The sequence below is a fragment of the Perca fluviatilis genome, chromosome 9 (assembly GCF_010015445.1).
Source record: "Perca fluviatilis chromosome 9, GENO_Pfluv_1.0, whole genome shotgun sequence".
NCBI classification, from domain to species: Eukaryota; Metazoa; Chordata; class Actinopteri; order Perciformes; family Percidae; genus Perca; species Perca fluviatilis.
The window spans coordinates 11,848,356-11,864,085 of NC_053120.1; the positions used below are offsets into that span (position 1 = coordinate 11,848,356).

Consider the following 15,730-nt stretch of genomic DNA (forward strand, 5'->3'; position numbering starts at 1 on the left):
TGTCGGTCTAGAATGGATAGTTGTGAGATTTACAAGAGCTCAATTAGCCAAGCTGCGAGGATTTTCTGTCAGTGTTCTTGAAATGTGTTTTTGAAGAAGTACTGCACTTTCAGAAATAAACTCAACTCTCAATCCAGCAGCCATGACAAGTAGTGATTTTGCTGAAGTCTGATAAACTGCTTCATATAATTCCGGCTGTCTCCCAGTAGCTGCAGTTGAGTGACTTCTTTTCCTCTGTATTCATATGCCGAACTTCAGGTTGTGCTGGCAGTCTCTCAGTTTGACAATTGAGACATACTTAATTGCCTAAAAAGAAAATCCCTTTCTGATCCTCACTTTTAACCTCACTATTTTTACTGAAGCAAATAGACCAGAGTTCAGATCAATTGAACGGGGCGGTGATGTGTGATTTAGCTTTATCAACTGAATGAACTTCAGTTTAAATCCACCATGAAATGATTACTAAACCTGTCACCTTTTTACTGGTACTGTTCAGACACTGTTCAGAATTAAAGTGTAGCCATTATCTGTTTTAGAAGTGCCAGTTGAGACTTACTGTGTCTTATAATGGTATGCTGCTGTAAGCAGTTACTGTAAGGTAAGCTCTCTGAGCCTGGAAAATAATGGTCATTAAAAAGTGCTAGAATCTGTCAAAACAAGTGTAAAAAGGTGTCAATTTAAGTCTGGAGACAGGATGGAAAATTCTGCTTCAGACACAATATTTAGGTCATGTTTTTATAGACGTAATATTTAGGTTCAGTCCTCGCAGTTTATGTGTCCGTGCAGGCCCCTTTCTGGTCATGCCTCATGTAGCTGCCCCCAAACTAACACCAGACGCACAGCAGCCCTGTTTTGACTGGACGGCCTGCAGTTGCAGATTCCTTCCTTTCCTCCTGGCTCTTATATGACTTCTCTTACGGAACCGACCTGGTTTCCTTCAGGGAGGCTTGACATCCGCGTGTGAACGGGGGAGAAGGGTGAAACACCTGGAACCCGCCAGTAGCATGTGGGCCAGGGTCAACGTGCCTTCCCCAACTGTCTGTCACATTCCTACCACATTTAACCTGCCCTTCCGCTCACTGTTTGTCTGTCTGACTCCTCGTCTGGCGTGTTCGTTTGTAACATCGCAGTGCTGCTTCCTCTCCCATCCTCCGTCTGTGATTCATTTTCTTACAAAGGATATCGAAACATAATGTCTTCCAAAGTCTTACTCAGGTTAAGATGATTTCATTTACATTTAACAACCTGAAACTTAGGCCACAAATTACCCACTCAACAATGTCAATGATCTGCCAGTGAAAAAGTAAGAATCTCTCTTTGACTGAGCAATATAGGTTAGTCTGCTTTTAGTCTCGCATTTCCAGACCTTTCTCCAAAGCTCTGCGTAGGAGGGTCTGGCGAGTCCACACAGCATTCCCTGGCTGGGAGAAAAACGCGCTCTGATTTAATGGCATTTCTTTAAACCAATCACAGTCGTCTTGGGCGGCGCTAAACGCCGCACGGAGCAACGGCGCCTCTGCAAAATAGTCTCAGGAAGGAACTCGTTTTGGTGGAACGTGTATGTGCAAAAGTTGTTTTAGTCGTGCAACAAAAAACTCAGAATGGAAAGATAGTCTATCTAGCTGTCTGGATTTACCTTGCACAGATCTGAGAAAAGGTTAACCATAGTCCTCATAAACGGACCGTAATTTAAAATTCCAACACAAAGGAAGCCCAAGGCAAAGGATATCCGGCCTAAATGAGTGAAATCCGGCAAAATGTTTGTAATTTTCGTACTGAGCAATCCCGGAAGTGGAACGTCGTGGATATAGACTAGTCTGCTTTCAATACAGGAAGAATAAAATATATTTCCAGTAATATGATAATAGCAATAGAAAATGACTGTGCTGCTGAGATTTGATTTGTTGGCATTAAAATCTACTCAAACATTGAAAACACATTGTGAACCAGCAGTGGAAATGAAGTCTTTGCATTCCACTATAAACAGTTTGGCAGTAAGCCAGACATCTTAAACTAGCTTCTCATACTTTGAGTAGGACCTTTCCTGTGCTATTCTAACTTTTACATATCTAAAACAGTGTGTGTGTGTGTGTGTATGTGTATGTATGTGTGTGTGTGTGTATATATATATATATATATAAAAAAAGGCGCAGAGCCAGTTGCAGTTCGAACGTAGCCTTGTTGTAACGCAATTGTTTAGTACATTGAGATCGCGTGGATAAAATGGGTTTCACCACTCAAACCCAGTAACAAAAGTTAGCTTTACATATACATGACCCGTTATAATTATGGAATATGGTTGACACACTTGACCTTACTCTTGATGAAATTCTGTTTAATAGTGAAGTGAACTGTGAAGATTTTGTTTTATCCCAAAAATAACAATATACCTCAAACACTCTTTATACCAAGGCTGCCCAATTTGGAGCCCACGGGCTAAGATTGGCCCATGCTCGCTTTGTTTTGGCATGCTTATTCTCCTCTTATTTTGAAAAGTGTTGTAAAATCCTAACCGTAATGACTAACAAAAAAAAAATTTTGCACCAAAAAATACCAATTTTTTTTCCCCAAAAAAAAAAAAATAACTATTAATATTTATTAAAAAAAAAAAAAAAAAAAAAAAAAAAAAAAATATATTATTAAAAAAAAAAAATTAAATCAAAAAAATATATTTTTTTTTTTGTCCTTTTTCCCCCCCCCAAATACATTTTGGCCCTTCATATAAAAGAATTTGGGCACCTCTGCTTTATACCAATGTCTTAGACTAAATAACATGAGCGAAGTTAGTGTAATCAGACATTTCAACTGCATTATTGTCACTAACTCTGATACACATATTTCTCCATGTATGCATATCTAAATAAGCCATTTATAAATTAACAAAGGGTTTGCAGTAAGGTTTAGAGCATACTATATTGTTAGCCACTCAAAACCGTTATTTTTGGCAGTAATGTTAAAGCTTGTGATGCTTCAGTAACTCTCCGTTCACAGAGTTGATTGTTTTTTTTTTTTTTTAAGATAATTTTTTTGGGCATTTTCGGCCTTTATTTTGACAGGACAGCTGAAGACATGAAAGGGGAGAGAGAGGGGGAATGACATGCAGCAAAGGTCCGCAGGTCAGAGTTGAACCCGGACTGCGTCAAGGAGCAAACCTCTATATATGGGCACCCAAGTTGATTGCTTTTGACTGGACTACAGGCTACAGATGTTTCCAAGCTAAAAAACACTGAGGTTTTCATTAGCTGAGACATTTCTTGCGTTTCTAATGATTTAAACTGGTAAATTGCTAGTTTGAAACAAGCTCACTTAGTAACGACACAAATTTAGTTATGGAAATACAAATTGCCGGTGCAACCCATTCCAGGGCAGTCTTTTTTTCTTGAATGAACATCATCACAATGTGTTCTGTACAAGTTGGTCCACACGTGCCAGTACTTTGCCTCTCGTGTGTACCAGGAAGTCTTGCGTAAAGAACATGAATAAACCAGGAGCTCTCCCCCCACCCTGCCGTCACCTTGCACCCTGCCCCCTTTTTGCCACGGGTTCACCCACGGCAACCCCACCAACCCAGTGCAGTGCAGCAGGCTGCGAGACAGCTGCGGGACTCTAGTGAACAGGAACTCCTCTCAGCCTCGCAGAATGACCGGGTCACGCTCAGCCGTCACCGTGGGTGTGTGAATGTCTGGTTTGGTATGTGAGACGGAGCAGTGGAAGACACAGGAAGTGGGCCAGGCGCGGTGGTGTTGAGAAAAGTCACGCTAAGGTCAGCGAGGGCGCAGCATAAGCTGACACAAAACCCCATTTTCCATCTAATCTCTAAAAAAAAATGTTATGCTTTTCTTCTTTTTCTCTTGTCTTTCGAGATTTCGCCTGCTGTCTGAATCAGATTCATAATTGTGCAAGTAAAGTAACCTAAGAGGTGACACAGTAGATTCTGGGGAGACATGGCTCCCAGAGACACATTTGTAAATGTGATTTTCTTCTTTTCAGAATGAAGAAAAACATATTTGAATGCTATTTCAAGATTTAAAAAACATAAATACTAAGCAATGGATTGCTCTTTTCCAGGAATGTTTGTGTTTTTTTGAAAGGAATGGCACCTTTATCCTTCTGTAGTGGAGCAAGTCGTTTGGTAATGTTTCACCTCGGATCGGAAAAGATTGCTTTCAGTCTTGGGCAGAAACTAGATCTTTACATCTCAGACTTTATTTCATCTAGTCTGAAGGGTGGCCTCAGTGACCTTTTGATTCCTATAGTGTTAATGACAGTAACTAAAGCCCTGAGCACCTGTACTTCAAGACATACCATCCATAGCTAAAGAAATGTTTTGGGATTTCTGAAGCACATATTAAAATAGTGACAAGAGCTCTCAAATACTAAGTTGTTCATTTGTTATTGGTTGCATGCTTTGGGCGTCTTGGCATGTTGTATAAAGAGTACTAACATGTTGTTTGAATGCAGATTATGCAACAAACACCTCCTAATAATGAGAACTCGGTGGATGCAGTAGGATTGCATTTAAGTACTTAGTAGTGGCCCTCACTTAACCAAACACATACTTTACTAGTAATACCATGATTGCTCTGTAAACATGGCAGAAACCAGTCAAGACTAATTGAGATAAATTGCACGCTCCTATAATCTCTCTCTCTCTCTCTCGCTCTCTCTCTGCCTCACTTCTCACTCTTAAAAAACAACACACTCCCTGAGAGATACAAACTGTCAACACCAACTTTATTGATTGCTGGAGATGCAGAGCCAAAAAGAATCCCTTACATCTTGCAGGCTATAACCATCAGTCTCTCCTGTCAGTCCAGTTGACAGGTGTGGTTAAATGCCGAGTTTTTTTCTGCTACCACCGAACAACAACAGTCTTAACAGCCGTCATTTTATCTCAAGGCCTGTTGATGGGATTTGGCTGCTGCCTCTGGTGCTGAAAATGAGATATACCTGTGCTGAGGAAAGGATGAACACACTGTCCAATGTCAAAGCTATCATGCTGATGTCAAGCAGCCACAATGTTTAGCATGTTCACCCTGCTTAGTTTAGCGTGTGAGCATTCTAACATTTGCTAATTAGCACTATACACAAAGTACAGATGCAGCTGATGGGAATGTCATTAGTTTAGCAGGTATTTAACCAGAAATCAAATTATTGGACATATGACAACATGAAATGTTGACCTGAAAAAGTTAAGGGATCGTGTAAACTACATTTAATGGCAATCTATCCGGTAGTTGTTGAGATATTTCATTTTGGATCAAAGGGGTGGATTGTCGATCCACCACTATAGCATGACAGACCCAGTTTCGGCTTTTGTATATCACTCTAATTTGCACGCTTTGGGGGTTTTTGACTGATGACAAGCAATTTTGAGATGTCACCTTGGGATGTGAAGAACTGTGAGGGGACTTTTTTTAAGGGCAATAGATTGATCGATAATGGAAAACACTCGGTAGTTGCAGCAGTAACCGTATCTGTCTTCATGCTTTAAACAGAACACTGAAATACAGACGTTTGATTTGCTGTTTGATGAAGAATAATGGTCTATTAAAGTAGCCTGGAAAAGTAACTGAAAAGTTGAACACGAAAATGTTGAAAACGCATCTGGCCTCCACAGTGCTGTTACTACAGGTGTGAGCCTGTCAAAATACTCCTCATATCCTACTTGTAATCATCACCAGGAGGTTGACGTGATTGTGTTTTTCCCCAGTTGGCAGTTTAAATTGACAGAGCATCAAACGAACCCAGCATCAGACTACTTAGTTAAATCGTCTACTTTCCAATGAGCTCACGCTAGCTGAAATAATCTCATTCTGCACACGATTCCGACATGTAGCGTAGGCAGGGCTCTGTGCAGTGTTGATGGAACCTGGTCGAAACTTGGTTTAGGCACTGTGTGTCTGTGTGAAGTGCAGTGCTCCTGGTGACTTGGAGCTACATCAAGAGTGAAGTAAGCGATGAAAGACCAGCGGGAAGAAGTCACACGTTGAAAATTGACTTTTAAGAATCTCAAACTAGTTTTAAAGAAGCACTTTTCCTCATGAATTTGATATAAGTCCTACTGTATCTTCAGGCTCTCCATGGCCAACTCCACTTTGGTTGTTTCTGAGCGAACTGCCTCAAAGACACTGAGCAAATTATAAACTCTTCGCCTCATATTACTAGAGATTAGATTTTGTGTTTACAGTACATGTCAAGATGAAGCCAGCATGAACCAGACCCCTGACGCACGACAACCCACTGCTATGATGTCCACATCCGTTTCAAGACACACATCGTCAAATAAACTGCCCTTTCACACCCTTTTAGTCATTTACATTATTACAACTAGTCTTTGTTTAAACCATGGGCAACAAAAAAGAAAGACACATCACAACAGAGCTAACGCATAGTGGTATGCATATGAATGTGTACTAAATTCCACACGTAGAAGAGCTCTCACCTGCAGACATACCTGCATTTCACCCACCAATCCCCATCCATCGTTTTTTGCTGATTTAGACAGCAGGCACACACTCAATCATGTCAATTTCATGTCTCATTGTTGGATGGCGTCCTGGGAAGACAAGCTAAAGCAGCGCTCGGTCATATGTTGTGCCTCGCTGTAGCGGTCGACAGCGGTAGTCTGTCGAAAGATGCGAAGCCTTCCAAGCACTGCCCAGAAAAAAAACAACATGAAACGAAGGCAAAACCACTGTTTTTCCGTCTGCTCAACTCTAGGAGCACAAAGCCAATATTGTCTCAAAATTATCTTTCTGACGGGAACATGAGGTGATTTGTCTCTGCAGCACGCTCCAGTGTATACTTTATTCCCCTCATCATTTCTCTCCTATTGTCTTCTTGTTTCTTGCCTGAAAAATGTTTTCCGTTTTCTCTTTCCCCAACAAACATGTTGTAGCGCTTTAGATTTATAGAGATTTAAGATGAAAATGACCAGGAATCAATCTTTGTATTTTTGTTGACATATTCACTAATCACAAACGGATTCTAATTCATCATCAATGAGAATGCTTTGTCTTTGATGCATGCTTCACATGTCTTCTCTTAATTGTTGGCCCATCCATCACAGCGTGAAGCAAATATTCCTGTCACTGCATGAACTTCTTCTGCTCTCTGCGCCGTTGGAAAGGCCTACTCACTGCCTTTGATGAAAGTGATATATCTCAGATGCTGTTGTCTCTTCAGAACCGCCCTCTCTGAGTTAGCATTTCTGCGCCATCATTCTGTCTGACTAATGCTGTTTGTTTGCAGGGAAGTTTTAATTATGCCAGAGTACAGGGCACTCTTAAATTGAATTTAACAGTGAGTGAATCTTGGCCAAAGTAATGAGGGAATCTCGGCTGTTGAACAGTATGTGTTCCTGTTGAACCCATGTGTTTTATTACCGTGCTTCCGAGCAGAATTCTGTGCAGTCTATGACACTTTGATTTTCAGACCCCTCAGAAGAAATTTTTGTCCTAAATCTGTGAACAATTTGAAGTAAGTGGGATTAACAGAGGCCATGCTAATGATCCAGTGATTTAGAGGATTCAGGAAGACATTTTTCATTATCCACGGCATGCTCTCTGCACTGAAGAGCTCATAGCTGGAGTGAGTAGTATTCTGTTAGAAATAATAAGACATAAGATGATATCAATTTTCTGATTCTGAGGGTTTTTGAAATGTCATTACAACTGTTCTAATATAGTCAGTCCCCTCAGTCTAATGTTTTCTGGGTTACTTGGGTATTAGCACTTTTTTGAGAATGTGTATGGATTTAAAAGTTATTAGATCTATTATAAATATCTAAACTAAAGCTTTAGTTAAAGCTGCAATTACTATTTTTATATTAACAATCACCGACTCCACTCAGCTCTGTGAAGCATTTTGGAATCATTTAGCTTGTTTGGTTTTAAGGTCCACAACTGTACTGTTTAAAAAATTACTGATTTTTTATTTCTTCAATACTGAAGCAGACATTTCTATTGTATATACTTACTGCTTGTTGGTCTGCATACATTCGTCTGCAGGATTTGCATGTGTGTATTAACAATTAAGTCTTCATTCACACAAACATGCTCATAGTGTGTGTGCATGTGAGTGCATTCATTTTCAGACGCAGGAGGTGAGACCCAGGTGTCTAGTTTCCACGTGAGGGTGAGTCAGGAGGAAGTATGTGTCGACTGGGTGCCACAATGTTCTCAGAGTGTCGGGAGGAGGCTGGAGGCCACGGGGAGAGTGCTCGTCTGTCGCATCTCTTACACATACGTGTAATTTGTGCGTGTGTTACAGTAGTGTGTCTGAGCTACATCTATTCTGAGCTGCTGACATCCAACAACCTTTTTAACCTTGGTCATTTCGCACAACTGAAAAGTAACATATTCTCAAATGTACTTATTAAAGCCATGGAGATAGTTTTTGTTTTATTTGCCCCCGTTTTTGGATGTCCATCGCTGAGATTTCTGCTGCTACCTTGATACAATGAAGGATAACGGATAATCCGTAGACCACCCACTCAAACGTTCTTACATTACTTTCGCTGGCAGTAGTTTTGACAGAAGAAATGTTCCAAAGAAATAAAAATGTTGCTCTGCTGGACATTGTATTCACCGCCAGGATTTAAGGTAGTATTTTAGAGCGATCCACCAATAAATCATACCGCTGTTTAAGTACGTAGCCAAGCTTGTTGGTAGCAGCTAATAAATTAAACCCTAACTCTCTCTCACACATTACCAGTATGTACCCTACAGCAGTGACCTACAGCTTTGGGCTACATTTAGCAATTACCGTGATTTGTGGTGATGTAAACGCGCGTGGGCATCGACACTCACGTTCACTACCAGAACTGAAGCGATTTGCGAAGTGTCTGCCAATATTGCCAACACACTCTGATGTCATACTGTATTTATCTAATTGACAAGCACAGAGAAGTGTTCGGACTCGAAGAAGCCATCTCAGCCAAAATAATCATGCATCAGTCATTATCTATATATTTTCATAGACGTGCGTGCGTGCGTGTGCGTGCGAGAGGTCCGGAGGGGCAGGGCAGGTATCGGGGCTGGGCAGGGAGGTGTGTGTTGCCTCCCCTGTCTGCCCTCGGCTGTCACAGTGTGGTGTGATGTCCGCTCTCAGTCTGTTCTCACGCCAAGGATCATACTGAAAACACACACTTCTTCTCCACCAGGCAATCTTCTCAGTCACGCACAGAGCACATGCAGAGCCAGCAGAAATGCGTCAGTGCTGAAACGATTAGTTGATTAATCCAGAAAATAATTAGTTCATTGAGTGATTTATGCCAAACATTTGCTGGCTCCAGTTAGAATAGGCTGCTTTTATACATTTCATACCTCCTATGAATGGAATCTTTTTATGTTTTAGGCTGTTGGTTGGACATAGCAAGACGTGTGAAGATGACTCCTTGGGCTTTGGGAAATTGTGATGTTCTTATTTCAGATCATGTTTTTGAAATATAGATTGAATACTTGATTAAAAAAATGGAGATTGAATTAAAAAAGAAATAGTCCTATTGCCACATATATATTTACAATAAAACAGGTATACAAAGAGAAAACATACTTTAAAGATTCAAAACACATAAAAAATGAGTAAATTATAGACGTAATACAAAACAAAGTATGCATTGTCTTTCTGGTCTTAAACCACTCTGGCACACCATACACTGGACTTCCACCAGTGAGTGTAGGGATATATATATTTTTTTTTATTGCAAGCAGCTGAAGGACAAAACATTTATTTATCTCTTCCATTACTTTTAATTAACAATATAGACTTCTACTATTAGATTAGTCTACTAGACTTTTAAGACTTTTAAACCATTACTTTTGCTTAGAGACAATTTACATTTATCTAATTTAAATTTCTGATGGATGAGACCTGGCTTTTGGCGTCGATCACGTAAGGCTTGTATAATGCGGACGCGCCAACATTTTTGTTGTCATTACTTTGAATTCCTCATGGGGGTCACAGAAACTACGCACTATAGCTTTAATTGCATCTACCAAATGTAAGTATAGTATTCCCTCTCTCCTTTTTAGCTCTGTTTTTGTCTCCACCAACGTCTGAAGGAAATATCTGCACTACGAAATGCTTCATGTTCACCAGCTTGTTGCTAACATCTTATGTTTGGTGCTGAGGGAGAAAGTGGTAAAGCGTTAAAGAGAAAACACGTTAGTGACATTTCCAACATTTGCTGAGTGTAGTCTCAGAGAGGTCTGCCTCACCTCCCAGTTATTTTTTTGGAATCATCTCATCGCTAAGAGGCAACACTACATGTCACACAGCCGTTCAATGTTGTATTTACATTATGGGTGTACACGTGTATGGGGGGAGATAAACAAGTTCAGGGCCATGAAAATTGTTACTTTTAGTCCACAGCATGGCTGGTGTCAGTTACATAAGACCCCCTTTCCATTGTGTAACTGTGTTTATTTAGTTTTCCAGCAAATACTTTAGTAAAGAGGTGAATCTCTTAGAAAGACTCAGGAGGATACACAGGCCTCAGAGGTGGAGCGGATGAAGTATTTTGTTGGCACTGCTCTTGGAAAAAAGACATCAACAGTGTTGGGAAACGCTCTTGGGACTGCACGGGGAGGTGCAACATAGACTTTTTTTCATTCATGTAGGGAATGCTACGCTAGTGCTTTTACTGTTTATAATGTGTTTCTACTTTCTTTGTGGAAAGAATTTTTTGGATTTCGCTCCTGTGATACCTCACCGTTGTTGGGTACTCTATTGATTTTGTAGGTATCGTTTGAAGCTTGTACAGTGCCTTGCGAAAGTATTCGGCCCCCTTGAACGTTTCGACCTTTTGCCACATTTCAGGCCTCAAACATAAAGATATAAAACTGTAATTTTTTGTGAAGAATCAACAACAAAGTGGGACACAATCATGAAGTGGAACGAAATTTATTGGATATTTCAAACCTTTTAAACAAATAAAAAACTGAAATATTGGGCGTGCAAAATTATTCAGCCCCCTTAAGTTAATACTTTGTAGCGCCACCTTTGGCCGCGGATTACAGCTGTAGTAAGGCTTGGGGTATGTCTCTATCAGTTTTGCACATGCGAGACTGACATTTTTGCCCATTCCTCCTTGCAAAACAGCTCGAGCTCAGTGAGGTTGGATGGAGAGCGTTTGTGAACAGCAGTTTTCAGTTCTTTCCACAGATTCTCGATTGGATTCAGGTCTGGACTTGACTTGGCCATTCTAACACCTGGATATGTTTATTTGTGAACCATTCCATTGTAGATTTTGCTTTATGTTTTGGATCATTGTCTTGTTGGAAGACAAATCTCCGTCCCAGTCTCAGGTCTTTTGCAGACTCCATCAGGTTTTCTTCCAGAATGGTCCTGTATTTGGCTCCATCCATCTTCCCATCAATTTTAACCATCTTCCCTGTCCCTGCTGAAGAAAAGCAGGCCCAAACCATGATGCTGCCACCACCATGTTTGACAGTGGGGATGGTGTGTTCAGGTGATGAGCTGTGTTGCTTTTACGCCAAACATAACGTTTTGCATTGTTGGCAAAAAGTTCGATTTTGGTTTCATCTGACCAGAGCACCTTATTCCATGTTTGGTGTGTCTCCCAGGTGGCTTTTGGCAAACTTTAAACGACACTTTTTATGGATATCTTTAAGAAATGGCTTTCTTCTTGCCACTCTTCCATAAAGGCCAGATTTGTGCAGTATACGACTGATTGTTGTCCTATGGACAGAGTCTCCCACCTCAGCTGTAGATCTCTGCAGTTCATCCAGAGTGATCATGGGCCTCTTGGCTGCATCTCTGATCAGTCTTCTCATTGTATGAGCTGAAAGTTTAGAGGGACGGCCGGGTCTTCGCGGATTTGCAGTGGTGCGACACTCCTTCCATTTCAATATTACCGCTTGCACAGTGCTCCTTGGGATGTTTAAAGCTTGGGAAATCTTTTGTATTCAAATCCGGCTTTAAACTTCTCCACAACAGTATCTCGGACCTGCCTGGTGTGTTCGCTTGTTCTTCATGATGCTCTCTGCGCTTTACACGGACCTCTGAGACTATCACAGAGCAGGTGCATTTATACGGAGACTTGATTACACACAGCTGGATTCTATTTATCATCATTAGTCATTTAGGTCAACATTGGATCATTCAGAGATCCTCACGAACTTCTGGAGAGAGTTTGCTGCACTGAAAGTAAAGGGGGCTGAATAATTTTGCCGCCCCCTCTTTTCAGTTTTTTATTTGTTAAAAAGTTTTGAAATAGCCAATGAATTTCGTTCCACTTCATAATTGGGACCCACTTGTTGTTGATTCTTCACAAAAAATTACAGTTTTATATCTTTATGTTTGAGGCCTGAAATGTGGCAAAAGGTCGAAACGTTCAAGGGGGCCGAATACTTTCGCAAGGCACTGTATGTGTTTATACCAACTCCCTCTGCAGCCTATGAATACCTAAAACCTCCCACAGCAGTTGGATTGTCTGATGATTGAATATGACAGGAGGTTCAGTGTTGGGGATTTCTATTGCTATTCGAAAATGCAAATGCATTGTGCTGTAACTTGACCAAGCCACTGTGGGTCCATCTATTCATACAGAGCTATCCCCAAATCTGCAAGTCCCCATCAACCCTCGTTTACTTGATACAAATGATTTATGTTGCCATGCATCAAATACAGTTTCCTTCAGCAGGCATGTTTTGGCTCAAATCGCTTAGCAACAAAATGTAGTTACAGGAAGTAAAAACGGAATCAATTTAACTCTTCTTCTTTTTTTTTTTTTTTTAAATACGCGGCTGTGGCCCGCGTCCACCCTTGGCGGCCCAGAGAGGTCAGCGGTTGGAGTGAGGGGGAAATCAGCTCTGACAGAATGACAAGCTTCTCCGCTTCTTAGCGCTTACCATAAACTCATCTAATTGCTCTGGGGCTCCAAACCCACAACAAGAAGTCATCCGCTGGGGCCCAGAGCAGTGGGAGGCTCCAGCAGACTTCCGGAAAATTGGAAAGAGTAGAAAAAAAACAAAAAAAAAAAAAAAAAAAAAAAAAAAAAAAAAAAAAAAAAAAAAAAAAAAAAAACCCCCACACACACACACACACACACACACACACACACAGTGAGCTTGTAAGTTTATTGTTTTCTTTGCAACTACTGATGTACACAGATACACCCACATTTGCGATTGGTTAATTCTGTGCATGACTTCCCCTAAACAGATGTTTGATAGCTCAGAGCAAAGGAACATGTGTCTCTGTGAGTGCACGTGTGTTTATGTACGTGTGCCATCGAAACTTTGTCATAAGATCAGGTTAATAATAAAAACTCTGCAGGGGGTAAATTACTCACTCGCTGCCCGGCTTCAATGGAAACAGTCTTGGCAGGTGATCACAGGTCAGGGGCTGCAGGGTCAGCGAGCAGACTGATGAACTGGAATCCTGTTGGCTAATAGAGAATGTTCCTATCAGTTGGTTAGCAGAGGGGATCAGCACATTAGCACTCCAGGAAGCCTGATTGCCAGTATCAGCTTTTCAGGTCACACAGTTATATCGGCAACAGCAACTGACTGGCCCTGTATTTGCTCTAGCTAGAGTGTTTGCCTTGTATTTGTAGTGATTTGTAGTATATCTAGATCTCTGAATACTCTCCTGATTATTTAAATTAATCAAGTAATTGTTTAGTTTATAAAATGCCAGAAAACTGTTAAAAAATTACTCTCACAATATCCCAAAGCTCAAGAACCAACACTACTAAGATATTCAACAGACAGAAGTTTCCATCCAAATGTAGAATATATTTTTACTGAATTTAGTGAATTTATACTGAATATTAGAAGTTGGGAGCATCGAGATAAACAGTTAGTGATGCAAGTTGTCATTCCCAAATGTCAGTCTTCTTTAAAATATGTGTTTGTCCTACCAAGAGTCCAACATCCAGAGAGAGATATTCAATGTACAGTCATGAAACAGAGAAAAGCTAGTCTGGCTATCACCAGAACAAGCTCAATCTTTTAAGATTCAACATTAGTCTGGGGAGTCTGCTCTGTGTGTTCTACTGCACAAGAGGGGTGATCAACGGGCATAGTTCAAATGACTCTGTACGCAATTGGATAGTCCTTCAACCAATCAGACCAACGATCCGGGTGACGTAGCAGCGACAGCGCCATCAACAGGTTGCTGCGCTTCGGTGGCCGCTATGTTGAATGTAAACAAAAAGCTGCTTGGTCGCTTCTCTAACGTCATCGTGTTAAACCCGCCAATAGCGCGCCAGGTGGATAAGCCAGTTTGTGATTGGTCCCCGCAGATTTGTAACGGAAGCAGGATAGATAAACGTACAGGTTTCCAGCCTGAGCTGCAGGGCGAAATCAAATCGCTGGCAGATCGGGCTGGGTTTACCCAGTCTAGAGAAAAGTAGCAAATCCTCACAATTTGAGATGGTGGAATAAATTGTTATTGGGACTTGGGATTGCAATTTATAAATTATAGAAATGAATAATTAATCATCTGAAGTGTTGACTTGGATTATTCAGTTTGATAATTAGTGCAGAATGTGGTGTGGTTACATGTGTTGGCTCAGTAGCATGCTGTGGTTGTAAGAGATATGCAATTATATCACACTGTCACTGTTGAGAGATGAAAAGTCTTGCATGACTCAGATGGATTTGTTAATGACTTGAAAAGTGGTGGTGACTCAAATAGCCTGAAGACAAATAAGCTCTGAAAGGACTAAATTAGGTTTGTTGTGTTCTTCTGAGCCTGCGGGTTGCCTTATCAGAGGGTTCCAGTAATGTTTTGGAGCTGGTACAGTGTCTCACAGATGCCAGGGTCATTACAGCAGAGCTATTAGGAAGAATCTGCCATCCTTTCCTCAGTCATAATGGGTCCATTTCCCTTTTAGCACAGTCTGCTGTAAAAGGTTGAAGCACATGGGAACCATTGGCTCAAATAAATTTGAAATTTCACTGTTGTCACTTTCTGAAAAAAATCTGAATCCTCAAGCAAAGTTTGCTCCAACCTTTGGAGCAAACAGCTCCAAGATAATTACATAATATTGGTGAGATGCATGGCAATAATTGCCCATAAACTGAAATGTCACACGCTGTTAAAGAGAAGGCATTTTCTAGCTAGTGGCATCTGTTTGCAGCCGGCGCTGTGTATGAAAGTTTAGTTCTGCTACAAAATCAATTTATTTAACATGGAACATTGAGGGTTCTGCTCACAAATGCTTGTCTCAAGCTATCTGTCACGTTATGAAACGTGTATCCAGGGAGAACATGTGATGTTGAGGAGCATGCAGTTCATGTTTTGGGTCTTGTTTGCCAAAGATAATGTGGACAAATCACAGTCAGAGGTTCACTCAGCACTAGCAGCTGCTAAAATAGAACAAAAACTCAATAGCGCAGGGCTACATCTATTTCATCTCTCATTCTTTCTGCTTGTCTTAGTTGAGAGTTCTGCAGTGCAGCCCAAAATGTGCACACACAGAGTGACTACAAAATTACTTTCAGGACTACCTATACAGTATAGACTACACACTCAAATCCAACATAAGCAGTCTGAAAGGAAGTACTGAGACATGCCTACCGAGTCCATGATTCCTCTTCTTTAGTCTTCTGATTCTACCCTCCAACCCACCCAGACACACACAAAGAAGTCGACAGATAAATAGACAAATGCATCCACAGCCAGACCACTTCATACACACAATTAGGTAAGAAAACGGACCACAGCACACGTCCTCAAAAGCTTGTCCCATACA

At 40.9% G+C, this 15,730-nt stretch overlaps 1 protein-coding gene across 3 annotated transcripts in view; it reads left to right on the forward strand.

Annotated features, from left to right (window-relative positions):
* Window positions 1-15,730, forward strand: part of ddah1 (dimethylarginine dimethylaminohydrolase 1) — an 82,019-nt gene that overhangs the window by 13,801 nt on the left and 52,488 nt on the right. Inside the window, exon 1 of one of the 3 annotated variants that reach the window (XM_039810766.1) lies at window positions 3,648-3,763. The exons of the other annotated variants lie outside the window; for them this stretch is intronic. The gene's annotated coding sequence lies outside the window, so the exon portion shown is untranslated. Of the gene's footprint in view, window positions 1-3,647; window positions 3,764-15,730 lie in introns of those variants that run through there. 3 annotated transcript variants of the gene reach the window in all.